Below are 15890 nucleotides of genomic sequence, written 5' to 3' on the forward strand. Positions count from 1 at the left end.
ATTAACATCGTAATATAATATGTGGTTGGGCGATGGATTTTTTTCATTGTTGTGTATCCAATACTTGACAACTCCATTATTCAAGTAACTACATATATTGTAAAATACAAAAAATGCTAAAATACAGTGAATACTCTTAATTTTACCTCGTACACCATTTGGAAAACGCTACTGGTGAGTGTCGCATTACCTTTAACCATAAGTAAACTTAAATATCCTGGTCTAGGGACCCGCTTCAGGATGGGGGCCACGTCGGGAACACAGGTTAATACCAAAAAGAATAGTAGAGTTATAATTTTTCACCGCGTATAAATTGGAAAAAATACTCGGCCAAAAAAGATATCGTCTATCGCTGTCTCCCGGAATTGTAGCAAAAATAGTTAATAGCTCTATAGTGTTAAAATTTGATGATAGTTTGCAAGTATTGACACTTTGATTCCAACATGATACGAGTATCGAACCTTTTTTCTTTCGCTGTATCATCACTACGGGCGGCCACAAAAGGCCGATTAAAACTAATGGGAAAGTAATCTGGCAGTAACTGAAATTGGAAACATTAAGCGCACTCGTCGTTAACTAACCAAAGGGCGGGCAGTTAAAATTTGTATGGAGACTGCCCGCCCACTTGCAATAAAGGCCGCCTTAATGCCGGGACAATCTTAATAACGATGGGAATGGTGGGGTATTCGCATATGCGGAGATTTTGACGCCGAGTCCAGTGTGCGTTATCAGTGCTATCATTTGACCACTTTCAATTTAGGAATACAGGCAATTTGCACTGCGAAAAATATTAAAAATATAACTGAAAACGTTCAGCTATTTTTATTCCTACAATAATATATATAAAATAGTTTTTGAAGTTATACTTCTTTTGGGGTGTTTAGTAGAGAGTGAAATTGTGAGCTGCGCGCGCACACCGTTACAAAGTGCCCGACAGCATGCAGTTAGGTGCGAATTAGTCAGCTGTATACAAACACAAGTTTGATAGTACAATTGTTCCGTTGCCTAGGCAACGAATTTCTTATTGTCGGCCATTTGCAATTCCTTACGTAAACAAACGTTTAAGCGTCAGATTGACATTTGGTACTTTAAAAATAAAAACAACGAGAAAACATTATATAATTTAGTAATATAAGTTAAAGTGTATAGAAATAAACCAACGGCAATTGTTCCGTTGCCTAGTCAACGAATTTATTATTGTCGGCCATTTGCAATTATTTACGTAAACAAACGATGAAACGTCAGAGTGACGGTTGTTACTTTAAAAATAAAAACAACGAGAAATAATTATATAATTTAGTAATATAAGTTAAAGTGTATATAAATAAACCAGCGGCGCTCCAATAAGCGGCCCTTTTTCTTGAGTGTGTAATTTAACAAGATAAAAGCTAGTTGAAGAATCCGGGTTATCACAAGTTTTGTTTTTGTTTTGTTACGCCAAGTTATCTTCTAACGCGCGTACATAAGTACACACACCGATTTAAAAAAAAATTATTATGACATAGAATCCAGAATAATTCGATAGTTAAAGATCGCAATCTTTCATTTGAAAAATGAAAGCTGATCGATCAGTGGCGAAGGGTGGAGGGGTATGCTGTTAAGATCGGACCTAAATTTATCAGTAAAACGTATTTGTTTTCATCTTCTCTGAGGACTATATAGCCAAAAAATTGAAGAGTCCGGAGAAAGCTACCCGAGAAGAGCATGTCTCGGATATTATGGAGTACGCTAATTATGGAGTCGTTAGTAAATTTGGCCATCCACGAGATTCTCGACATCCGCCCTTAGCATCACATTTTAAAAGCGTCAAACTTTTTGCCATCCTTTTGCGACCAGTAATAATATATTAGTACAATATAATATGAAAGAAGAAAATAAAATCGCTGAATAAATAAAAAGAAGATACTGCGTGACGTCATAAATAAACACAACGGTTATTTACTGCTGTTCATATTGATAGAATGAATAACAAATTAGTATACGGCGAAACTTTTCCGCTGTTAAAGAACAATATTTGATAAATATTAGGAAAAAGATGTATTACCCAAAAACAGTAAGGCGAACAAAAGGTCAATAACATGTAAATTTATAGCACGGCTGCAAGATTTTTAGCAAGCAACCGATCACGAAATAAGATAGCTGCGTAATAGATGTTTGTTGTTGTCTTCGAATGTCTCATTATAACGGGGAAAGAAACAAAAAAATACACGGCACACAGGGAGCAAGCCGAATATTATTTGGACGAATTATATTTTAAAAGCAAAGATTGGTATAAGTAAGACAATTACATCCACAAAATAAAAACTATAGAAATTTGAAATATTTAGCCTAAGCATACGTACTTATTAAAACAAAACGAAAATTTGAATTGAATGGAGCTAGGAATCACATTATTCGCAATCCATCGTTCAGCAATTAAGCTACCGAATCAAGTAGTGTAGATAATTACTAACAAATACGCCTTTGAAGTATTCTTCAAATTCACGTATATTCAATAAAAAATTTAAATCCTGAATCAGTATTGCCATGAATAATTAATATTACAAAAGTAAACGATTCAAATAAATATGTGAAGTAAGATTTCTTTTCGTTTGACCATGTCTGATCCTATGGGCCTCCACAGAGTGTAGGTTTGTATATAACTACTCAAAATAATTATTTATAACTGCTCAAAATAAAATAAAATAATGCATAGGTACTTATTATTATACGGAAATCTGGAGTAAGAATGAGAAAATAGTAGACGATGTACCAACAGTCAGGACTATAAAACTACAGACAAAAACAATTATTTGTTTTTTGGGAGACATGTATGTATATTTTCTATTCAGGAAGCATGCCCGTTTAAAATTAAAATAATGTAGGTATATTACATTAAGACAAGTGATCATTACCAATCAAAAAATCCAGACATTCTCAACATGAATGAAAAAAATAGTTAACAGAACTAAGACTATTAAATCAAAAAGCAGGATGATAAGAACCACGATCGAAATAGAAGGAAAATGGAATTACACCGCGTAACCTCACTAGAACCTACGAATTTCAGGAATTTATGAAACAACGTCCACACAAACTCACCTCACGCAAGTGGAATCTATCCATATCCGAAGTGATTTGGTGGAGTACTGTTATAGCACCTTCCAATTAGAATTATCAAGGACAGTTTATTAAACATACACAATTTTGAAAACACTTCTGAGAAAATATAGGTATTACAACCAATAGACATTTTTTTTTTTGAAAAAAACACCCCCGCTGGAATCGAACCAGCATCTCTCGGGTTTTGCGCCTATGCACATATACCACTATGCTAAAGGCGTCATTCTTAATTGCGACAAATTTTAACTAATGGCTTTTAATACTCTCTGAAGCACTTTCCAGATAAAGCTACTATTGGCGATCGGCTTTTGTATTTTAAATAGTAGGTCTTCAAGATACCTCGTCGCAGGACAGATGTTATGTTTCATGATGCTGTGTATCGTGCGATTAACTTATTTGATGGCACCATAAAAGTTGATTTATTTTTTATTAACTATATAATGTTTGTGAACCTGTTAAATAGGTTAAATTTATAATTGTGTTTATAATCATGTTTCTTTAATATTTACATAAACACATGCTGTCTTTTCTACTTTCTTGTTATATTAGTTGTTATTTGTAATTAGGATATTTTTATAATTTTGTATTAATTATATATTATGGCGCATTGGCCAATCGCTGTAATGCTGTAATACTCTTTTTTTAAATAAATAAACAATCAAATCGGATCGTTTTGAGGTAATTTGATTATTGTAAAAGATACAATTTTTAAGGGTTATTAAAGGAAGCGTAGTGCATCACTGTGCGTCGGCCGGGAAATACTTCCGGAGCATATTTTCTGCAAAACAAACACAACGGTCGTAATAAACAGCATTATGATACACGTCGTTTGTTTTATGTTACTTAAAATAATATAAAAAAAAACTCCGGCCGCGATTCGCAAAGTCTGATCATCAGGCCGGGCTCGTATATCAAAAGGGAGCCGAGGTATCGACTGCGAAAGTAATATAAGGAAAACTCCCGGCGATAAAACCTTTTTGTTTTTTTTTATATTATAAAGAAAGCGTAAAAAAAGATTTCCGCGATTTTTACTTTATGTCAACTGATATTGCCACCGTAAAAATGCGACTTGCTCGCGAAATATGGAAAATTTGAGGAAAACTATAAACATATAAATGGACTAAAGAAGTGTTTGTTGACTGTGTTGATGCGCGAGCACGTAAAATAAATAGTTTTCGGGCCGTAATGTGACGTAAGTAAGTGAATAAGTAACGAGTGGACTGCTGAATGATTCTAGATATGCCACTGTGCGGTGTGACGAATATTTTTGTCTCACAGTATGGACAGTATATTGAAGAGAGCACGGATGCCCAACCATTTTAGAGTCGCGACCCTCTTTTATAATTGACAAGTTATTGCGATTAATTATTTGCACGACCAATTGTTCGTGCTGTTATACAACCTCCTAAGTTTCTTATACCTACCAAACTTTGCAAGTTAATAAGGGTTAATAAGCAATAGCCATGTAGTATGATGCAATACCTACAGAATTATTCTTACTTGATAAACACAAGTGTGGGCATCAGACGGTCATAGCACTATGAACCCACGCCGGATACCACACACAAGACGTCAATAAACTAATTAAAATGATATCACCAAAATGTATACAAAGGTACACGCACCTCGCGCCCTTTGTCTATTATTTTTAATTCTTTATAACGCGTATATCTTGTCTGCTGTATATGTACATGCAATTCCATTGAATAAACTTTAATGTTTTAACTTTCGTAAAAGCTTATTGATTCCCGATCATCTTCTCGCCTTTTAGTCTAAATATATCGTTGAAGGTAAATCAGCTGACAATTACCTTCAAGACGACAGTTTTCAAACGTAACAGCTGTGAATACTACTCAGGAGTTGCACAGAAGTTCAGTCTTTAGTAAGGAGACGACTAGACGAGGGAAGAATAACACCATCACACCACATAAGGTTCCTGTCAACCCAAGCTACCTGATTCCTTTACCTTCTTCCCTGAGGGACATAACAGTGCGTATGATTGATCGCTAACAATATTCTGCAACCAATTGTATGGATATGACTGGTATCATCTACGATTACCACAATCAATTATTGAAAAAAAAATCAGACATCTCAGATAATGGGAAGATAATATGGGAGTAGAATTTAGCAAAAGAAAGACTTCATAAAGATATTATGTTCATTCATTACCTACGTAAATTATGATGAAAATACAATCATAGAAAGTTTGTGCATTTTTTCATAACCATTTTCACCCCATGGATACATTTTCAAAAATTGCATTTTAGATTAATAGAAAATATAACGGTGAACAGTTGCTAGCCATTCGCGTATCCGATATTTTGAGTGAAACACAAGGTAAATCTTTATCTAAAATTTCTGGATGATTGACTGGTTTGTCCCGTGCTCTGTCCAAGAAATACAAAGCATTCGGCGCCAACAACACATTTCACTCTTGCCATCAGTGGACGCCTGTTCGGGGAAGAAACACAGTAAACTATGCAAGTAAATGCAGTGAAAGGATTAGTCAGTCCAATTCTGGAGTGATTGTGAGAAAATTTGATGTTTTTTTTTTTTTTACATAAAACGGCGAAAATCGAAATTTTCGGTACGCACCCAATAACATTAATATGGACGAAGCATCTGGAAAAAAATGACACTCACTTTTTGTTGGGTCTGCCGAATGGCATAATCTGTTCTAACGCCATTACAATAAAGGTGATATTGCTATAAATTCTCGATGCTTCTTGTCGGGTCTGCCGAATGGTTCGGTTCCAACGGGTTCGCTCAAACGAACATTGCTACTAGAAACACTGTTCTAACGCGATTACAATAAAGGTGATATTGCTATAAATTCCCGATGCGTGATATCGCATAATGGATATTGCGTGACGTCTACATATGCAGTGCGAATGTTACGTTTGAATTTACTTGCTAGCTACTGTACTGAGTGCGTCGTCCATTAATAATGTCATTGTACTCACCTAATCATTGAGATATAAAAAAGCTGTGCTTTGAAACATTGACCCAGTACAATTTTATTTGGCACTACACCTCTGGTGATTTCATTATGATCCTAAAGATATATTTGAAGGAAAACATTGATGAAATTACGCGTTATCTATATTTCTGGTGTCCAACTTTGTAACGAAATAAGGTGCAAAGAAGAATGCGAATATTTTTAATTTATTCCAGCACAATAAAGATGAGATGAATAAGAGAGAATCGCTAAAAATGGACATTCGACTAGAATAAAAAAAATAATAAAAATAAAAAAGAAGAATTCAAAGGGCAGAAAAGAAGAAAAAAAACACAACAAGAAGAAAACAGAAAAGGTTTTAATGTCGCGACGAAAGAAAAATAATCTGAGCCGCGCCTAGAGTAATGTCAGTTAAATTGTACGAGGGTTTTAGGTAGGTGATAAAGAACAATAGAAGCGACACCCCCGTCGCGGGGCGCGGACGGCAAAGGGGTAGGAAAGAGGATAAAACACATCCCTTTATCTCTTAGTTTTCGAGGAGCTGTTAGTAGTACGTAGTTGGCAACCGGCGCGCGGCCTAACCGGCATAAAGAAACTTCAGTGCCTCAGCAAAAACCTACGTGAGCTCTTATAAACATGTGGTCGGCTATTGTACTTGGATCGCCAGTGACAGACATAACCGAGTACACTTCTAGATGAAAAAAAAAACAAAACCATACATCGATGGGCTAAGGCACATAGTTATATTGTATGTTTTGAAAAAATCTACTTTTAAATGGACATTAGTGCAAAGATTCAAATAAGTACTACTTTAACCCGTTATCCCCTTGAAAGAAAATACTCAACGCCCTCATGTAAATCTATATTCTTTAGGTATACAGAATACTTAAGTATACAGATGCAATGACAAGTTGCAACATAGTAAATAAAGATGTAAATAAGATGGTCTGATGCTTTAATTGTAAAATTGTGGTACAAGTCGGTTATGGGGAAACCAGGTGGGAACCGCGCTAATTGTCATAGCCGATTTTGGTAAAATTCATGAATTCAAGAATGAAAACCTAACCTAACCCAACCTAAACTAACCCAACCTAACAAATAATCTAGTATATCAGCAATTTTCAAAATGTGTTTGCCGCTGGCGTCCCCATAACCGAATTGTACCAAAATTATTGATTAAAATCAACCATTGTAACGTTTATATTAAAAACAGAGAGTTAGGATAAAGAAAAATAATCAGAATAATCAGAATCAAAATTATACTATTGTCCTATAGTTATAGTACGGTTTGAGATACTGACACAAAACACAAAATGTTTAATATTACATATTATTTATATTATTCAACGGATTGTAATTAGCTGATTATTAATTTGGATAAAAAAAATCGACTGTCATCCAAAGATTAGCTTTGGTCGATCAGCTTCGTATCCGGAAATTTGTACGTAAACAGTTCACCGCAGGACACTTATTCGTGCGCCGCAGTACGTGAAACATGAGTTCGTGTAACACTTAATCAAATGACGAGTTCTTCGTTGAACATTTTACCGTGGAGTATATTTGTAAGTATGCTACAACGTGTGGAGATGTCTTTACTAGGTTAGGTTAGGGTTAATCTAATAGGAACAGTACTATTTGCAAACTATCGCCGCATTTTGTAAGATACGTACAAATGTATTCCACGGTGAAATGTTGAACGAAGAACTCGTCATTTGATAAAATCTTATACGAACTCATGTTTCACGTACTGCGGCGCACAAATAAGTGTCCCACGATGAACTGCATACGTACAACTTACATATAACCGATCAGCTTTTGGTATTTTTATGTGGGTATGCATAATTGATTGACGTTGTCTCACATTCAATGTTATGTTATGAGAAATATAATTTTACCAGGAATAAATATGTACTTTCTACATCTTATAAGTTTGCTGGTATGATGATGTGGAGATGAGAGAAGGTCGTTTTTACTTGGTTGTTGAGATGAGAGTTTATTGCTTGATACATAAATACACTAAATACAATAATGAGGATAATTACGTGAGATTATAAGTGCGAGATAATGATGTATTGATGGGATCGATATGATCAAGAAAATAATTAAAAGAATGCACTGAGAGACTTCGAGTGAAATAACGGATGTACTATGTCGAGTGAAGAACTCGTGATAATAGCAGCACATCTTGTGACGGGAATGGGACAACTGGACGCCAGGACAATTGGATGCCGCACTGTCGTAGACACGTAAACAGAACGTAGACGATGAATTTTAATCAGTTTCTATCTACTTCTTAGTAGTTTTAATTAATTTTATTCTTAATATAATGTTTTTTTTTATTGCGGATTGAGAATTACCATGCCTAAGGCTTTATATAAAAAATAAAAAACTCATTTTTTGTTGGAACTTAAACATATGCACGATTAAATCATTATTTACGTGTGCATATTTAAATTCTCACGAACTATTAAATCATAAAATAATAATTTAAATATGAATAATAATATTAAATATATTTTTTAAAGGAGTATAAGTACCTAACGTCTATTTATTTTCGAATTGCGTGGCGTCCAATTGTTCCGGCGCCAAATCGTCCTAGACCCCCTGTGACGGACTAAATGAGTTGAGTGTAGATTAGATTGTCTTTCTTACGTATATTAATATGGACGAAGCATCTGGAAAAAAAATGACACTCACTCTTTTGTCGGGTCTGCCGAATGGCATAATCTGTTCTAACGCCATTACAATAAAGGTGATATTGCTACAAATTCCCGATGTTTTTGTCGGGTCTGCCGAATGGTTCGGTTTGAATGGGCTCGCTCAAATGAACATTGACACTAGAAACACTGTTCTAACGCCATTACAACAAAGGTGATATTGCTATAAATTCCCGATGCGTGATATTCCATAATGGAAATTGCGCGACGTCTACCTATACATGTGCGAATGTCGCTATGCGCAAATTTACTTGCTAGCTTCTGTATTGAGAGCGTTGTCCATTAATAATGTCATTGATTACCATATATATTATCGTAATTCTCAATCGAAACAAACAATACTGGTCTAGTTATGATTGAGCAAACGCTGACAATTATTATTGCTTTAATTTTATGTTTTAATAACAAAACCTACATATTCAAGTGGGTCATTCATTTAATGCTGAGTTGCGAACGGTATGATTACTATGTAAGTATCAATATTTTACTCCCTTTCCGCGAATTAATTATTGTCTTTAAAATGCGTATACACTCAAATGGGAGTGACAATATATAATAATACTATATTCAATAATTTGCAGACATATTTGATTTATTACGTTGAATGAATCAAGGGCAAATGTTACTTGCTTACAAAATATATAATTTATTATAGTGAAGTTTGTAGTATTTCATTTTATGAATTATGTGCAAATATTGTTTTTCAGTGTACACCTATGCTGGTTTCATAGCGAGTAAAACAAACGCTATTCATCGACACGATGTCACCTACTTACGAAAAAAGAAAATGAATAGGGTAGCTATAAGAAAACACCGCAGATTTAAAAAGATTATAATATTATTATATAAAGGCATAATATTAAGATGAATGAAAAGAAGGCTAGTATCATGGCCCCCACAAGGGGGGCTGACAGGGCTCTAGCCTGGGGGCCCGGCGTGGCGGACCGACCAGCCAAGTGAGATAAACATACATCACAAATGTCACTTGCGGCGCTATTTCACTTCAATCATACTAACATTTCAAAATATGTGGGTACTTGTGCGATGAATTTTCGATTATCGTTTGTCGATATTCGACAACTCCACAATTCAAATAGGTGTATTAAAAATATAAAAAAATCGCTATAAAATACCCTAAATTACACTATTTGTACTACACAACTGTAAATCGTCAAACTGACTTTGACCTTAGCGATAGGTAGGGGGGCCCGCTTCAAGATGTGGGGGCCATGGCTAGTATGCATAACATGCATTTAGTTTCTCATATTTGGAAATAGTATCATCACAATTATTTGTAATATTCCAAACATTGCAGAGCATCTCATATTTACAAGGTAGTAGAGTTATAATACTTACAAGGAACGAAATTAATATTACCGCATTTCAGCCTTGCATCGTGGCAATACTTGATAAAAAGCGGAACTTGTATGTGTATTATATTTTTCATTGAAATCTAAATAAAAGTATGCGGATGGAATTATTTTGTGAATACAAATGTATTGATGGAGTTATTTCCCGATGTTTGAAAGAGGCTTTTGATCGGATCATTTACATTCAAAGAATATATGTTTTTTTGTGTAATATATCACCGGAAAATTTATTATATTATTGAAAAGAATTGTATCAAAGCGGAAAAATCATTCTGAAGGAAATGAAAATAGAAACGTCAACGACTTTTCTAATAATACAGCAAACAAAAGTTTTCAACGATGGAAACATTGCGACTCTGTCTTTGTTTATATTTAAAAAAAAAATGATTCCATTATATGAGATTAGAATAAATACAATATCAATAACGTTATATTGGATAATATTACTTCCATGATACTTACTTAGAGACCTTTATTGGATCACACTGAAATGATATTTTAGGAATTCGTAAAGAATTGTAGTAAAAATATTCAAAGAAAAAAATAAGAAAATATTTACTTACACAAAAAAAAAAAAGTTCAATATAAACATAAAAGACACATAAAATCTTCTTCTTTATAGTGTTCCGCTGCTATCGAAAGTTGGACGCCATTATTGTTACTTCATAGTATACTTTCACATTTGTAAGGCGTTACGTGATGGTTTTTGAGTAAGTGAAACGCATTCACTGGTTATCAACAGCGTCATCAAACAGACCCATCGGTTTATAATGAGTGTAGACTGTGGATGAACGTTTCGACGGTGTTCGAAAACGGGCGGCGGCCAGAACGTGTCTGGAAGCGTTAGCGAGCAGTTGGTATTATTCAATATTAAAACACTACTGCGAAAGTTCCGGCTGGTTAACCTTTAATAAAAATACGTATGATCTATTGGATCAATCTTGCATTCAAAATTAAAAAAAAAAACAGTAAGTATGTGAATTCAAGTGGAATACCCACCCAGGTGCGCACTGGATTCGAGCCCCTTGCTCAATGTGATCGTATGCAGACGTTCTATCATGAATTCACTGTTGGTTGCAATGAAAATAAATATAAACATGCATGCAATATTCGCTTAGGTATTCAGTAAATCACACGAAACAGTTGAATTATATAGAAATATTTATTATGGACTACAGTAATAGGGAAAGTGCTTAAACAATCCATCGAAATAGTTGACCCAAGAAAAGTTTATGCCAAAGTTCATTAACTGCGTCAAGTGAAAACATTTATTACTACAAGTTGGTATAAAAGAATACACTACATACTACAACGAAAGAATAACACTGTTAAATAAACTAATTGCGAAAATTGGACAAGGGATACTAGGGTAAAAATATAAATAAAACGTATACCTATCATAAACATGTAAAAATATGAGCTCTACGATTTTGCTAATATACTTTGGAATGCAACGAGTATACAGTACACTTAGAGTACAGCGTTGAAATAAAAATGCAGCGCATTAAATAGGTAGGTACGCGAACGGCTCGCATTTATGCTTTTTTTTCTTTTTTAAATAGTTGCAAAGAGTATTACAAAACAAAAAAGCTATGTAATCGGTGTCAATTATTAATTATTTATAAAATATGGCGTACAAAGGACCACCCTTAATATTTTACGTATAGCCAATCTCTATAATATTTTGTGAATAAACATCTCCATATTAAGAGTTGTTAATTAACAAAATTACAGTACAATTTATAGTTACGCTGAACTAAAGTAAGGAGTATTATTTTTTGTATGAAGACGGAACGTTTTTCCGCCCTTGTCGTTCAGCACCCTTTAAGCGCAGCTTTCGCACCCTTGCAATCCCTTTAGCATTGCGCTTTTCACATCTCTCTTTCTCTCTTAATGAATACATACACGAAATCATTTATTTTTCACTCTTTTGTCTGTCATAACGTTAATGCCGTCTGTCGCCATGGCTTGGCTGAAAAACATTCCGGCTAATTGACCAAAATGAATTCGTTTCAACTTATTTTCTCATGCATTTCTCTAACAAGACCATTCTGTCTGCTGGGGAGTAGTCACACTGGATTTTCTTAGCGTTTAAAGGGTGATAGTTTTGTTGAATTTTTTTTATTATAAAAGAAATTGTATGCCAGTGCTGTTGTAAAACAGGTTTTTGCGTACATTATTTTACCATCAACCACCTTATGAATTATAGAACTGGGTGGTTTACAATAATTATGGATTAAATATTGATAAGACATAAGACATATTGATATGGCATGGAGGAATATATGACGGGTCAATGACAGTCATCAGAACTAGAACCTTGTACTGTACTTTCATTTTGAGCATACAAAGTGTTGAAGCCAAACATTGAAGATTCTGGCTCAATGTATCCGGATTAATGTCATTTCTGCAGTTATTGATATGGTTAGTATCACTAGAGATAAAAGGTCGATCTTGATCCAAAAACTCATACGCGGAGTCAAATGGCAACGTTTGTGCTGAAATTTCACAATCACATTAATATGTTGTTAACGTTAACAAATGAAACTTAAATTCAAATTGTATATTGTGTGAAATTAAAAGCACACTCCCAATAAAATTATGTTTACGAAAAAATAACATAAAGTTACGAAAGTGTGGTTAACTTACCTTGCAACTTTATCAATGTTTTATTGGATAATGATAATGCAAGTATTTTTTTTTTGATCTCTCTGACATTATTTTGTATTTAAATATAACGTATTGATCAATTTAAATAGTTTACACGCCTTTTATGAGTTCAGAACATCAATACTACACTCAACTAAATGAACTGTCTAACGGCGACTAACACCATAAGTCAACCGTTGTTGCAACTTAAAATTTTAAATTTTGTGCATAATCACATAAGTCAGACATATGTGTTTTTACACCCCGCTTTTCAGAGGGAAATAACTTATGTGGTTTTGTTTATTTGTATTATAACGCCATACTAGCAGCATTTGACTTACGTGTTTATACAAAAGTGTGCAGAATCACTTTGACTTATAGAATCAGTAAAAATCGAAAAATTGATTTTTTTGACTTATGTGGTTTTACAACGGCCACAGAAATTGAATGTGAATCATATCCATTTTGACAGTTCCTTCAGCAGTATAAAGAGGTATTTACTAACATTAATAAAGCCTGAATATACTTTATGCTTCGACTATTTATTTAAATTGATCTATGTACTATCACAATATGGTAAGTACATACACTGAAAACATTCCTGAATTTTACAAAAGTAGTTTTAACTTTAAGTCCAAATATCACAGGATTTATTTTGATGGACTTGATCCATAATTATTTTGAACCACCCATAAATGAAAAGTATTTCTCAATACACCTGATTGTTTATTAAGGTCTACCAATAGGACCAATCACATGAGAATATAGTATTGTTTAGTATACGAATAATATAAAATAGATGGATGCGCGATGATCCCAATAACAGGCGGTCACAGAAAACCTAATTAAATCAAACAGGAAACGCAGTTTTTAAAAATCACATACTGTAGATAATTTTTCTCGGTAGATTTACCAAAGCATGGAAGGATAACCTAACCAAACGGTCTACACACTTTACAACAACGAGAAGAAAAATAATATGCAGTTGAACATACATAATTTTGAAAAACACTTTCTGAGAGAATATATTATTACAAGTAGAAAAAATCTTTTTTGAAAAAAGTACGCCACCCCGGCCGGGAATCAAACCTGCATCTAACCGATTGCCAAAGTAGCTTGATTTCGAAGAACGCTGATGAGTGGGTATTTAAAAGGCCAATATTTAAAATTTGTCGCAATTAGTATGTCACTGCGTAGCATATTGGTAAATGCGACGGACGGGGCGTAAACCTGGGAGATGCAGGGTTCGATTCCCGGCCGCGATGGCTTACTTTTTTCAAAAAAGATTTTTTCTATTGGTTATAATATATTCTCTCAGAAAGTGTTTTTCAAAATTATGTATGTTCAATAATCAGAATGGTACATTCTTAAATCCTGTGAATTATTCGTTGAATAAAAGAAATAGTTAATTATAATATACAGTTGTTTTTTGTTAATATAATATGTTTTAGGTTGACGACGGAATATAGGTACCTACGTATTATGAAATATACTTAATGATGATGAAATAAGCAATAAAGCGTATGATAAAAAAGATTGTGTACGGAGAAATAAATTAGATAAGGGTATGAAAAATAATGACAAACTTATATCTTTCAATGAATGATTATTGTTAAGTTAAAAGGTTTATCATTAACAACAAATAAAATTAAAGATATATGCGTATTTGATAGAAATCAAACAAAAGATGCATTTATTAGCGTAAACACTTTCATATTTTAGAGGGTAATTTAAAAAAAATATGTACGTAATTAAATAAAACATCACTTCAAATGTTGAAAATATTATAAATAAAAATATATTTCACAAAAAATTAAGTATTTATATCGTTATTATAATGGTTTTCTTAGATATTAAAATGAAAAGTTTTATATAGTTATTAATAATTTTATACTATTTAAGTTAGTTAACTAGTTCAATTTTCCCCCAGACGCGTAGAGTGCTTCCGTTGGAGAGGAAAGTGTTCGGTTAATTTTCATAATCGTATTACAGTTTTTCCAACTTCCGTACTTCAGATTTTAATATTCTGGGTAATAATATTGTGATATTATTAAGACACCGCTGTGTAGACAAGTTGGTGATATTGAAATTACTATCAAAATAAACTTTAATATAACGTGGGGATAAGCCAAAAGAGCAATCAGGACATTTCGGCGATATTATAATTATTACGAAATTTAGCTATTTAAAGGAGTGTTTGATTGATTCATTCGAAAACCAATTTAAGCTTTCCAAAAGTAGGTGAGCAAGGATTATTATGTAAATAAGTTAAAACTATTTTTTTTGTAGAGTAGTCAATTCAAAAGCAGACATAGGTAATTGGTCACTGAATATTTTTGCTGGATAATCTTACATACATTTTATTCGCTTGGATACATTATATCGCCATGACATCAGCGGCCTGAAACTATCCACTACTGGAAGACCTCTTCAAGCTGATTTCACTCCTCTCCGGTCTAATGATCCGGTCCGCAGAACAGAACTATGTATTTCGTCACTGCATCGGTCTCTAGGTCATGTAAATACAGGTATATAATTAAAATGTCAATATCTTTTACGAATATTTCTCGTATGCATAGAGAATTAAAGTTCATTGCACACGTGCTAATGCGGGAATAACAATGCATAAAATGAAAATGCGGTCAGTTGTTACAAATAATAGTAGGTATTTTAAAGATTGATTTTTAGTAAGGTTGCTATGGACTTTTACTAATAGATTCTATGTGATCGCATATATTTGTTAATTCTAAATCAAGTAAAAATGCCACAACATCGTATTATTATATACAATCGAAACTGATGCAATGCAAAAAGACAAAGTCGATTCTGCATTTACGATGATCTTTCGTTTACGATGTATCTTAATATTTTTTTTGTTTTCAAATTTTTTATTATAATATAATATATATAAGTATTCTCTTCTTCTCTCTTGTGAAGGTAATATTGGATATACTGTAAATCGTATGTTGTGAACGTCTTGAATTTAGATTTGTTGTGTCCATAACGTTTCGTTTTCTTATATAAATAAATAAATTAAAACTATTATAATATGATGATAATCATACGAATTGATTGAATAAGAAAATCTAC

Source organism: Rhyacophila brunnea, unplaced genomic scaffold, assembly GCF_057557595.1.
Source record: "Rhyacophila brunnea isolate RB1 unplaced genomic scaffold, BYU_Rbru_1.0 scaffold_5, whole genome shotgun sequence".
NCBI lineage: Eukaryota > Metazoa > Arthropoda > Insecta > Trichoptera > Rhyacophilidae > Rhyacophila > Rhyacophila brunnea.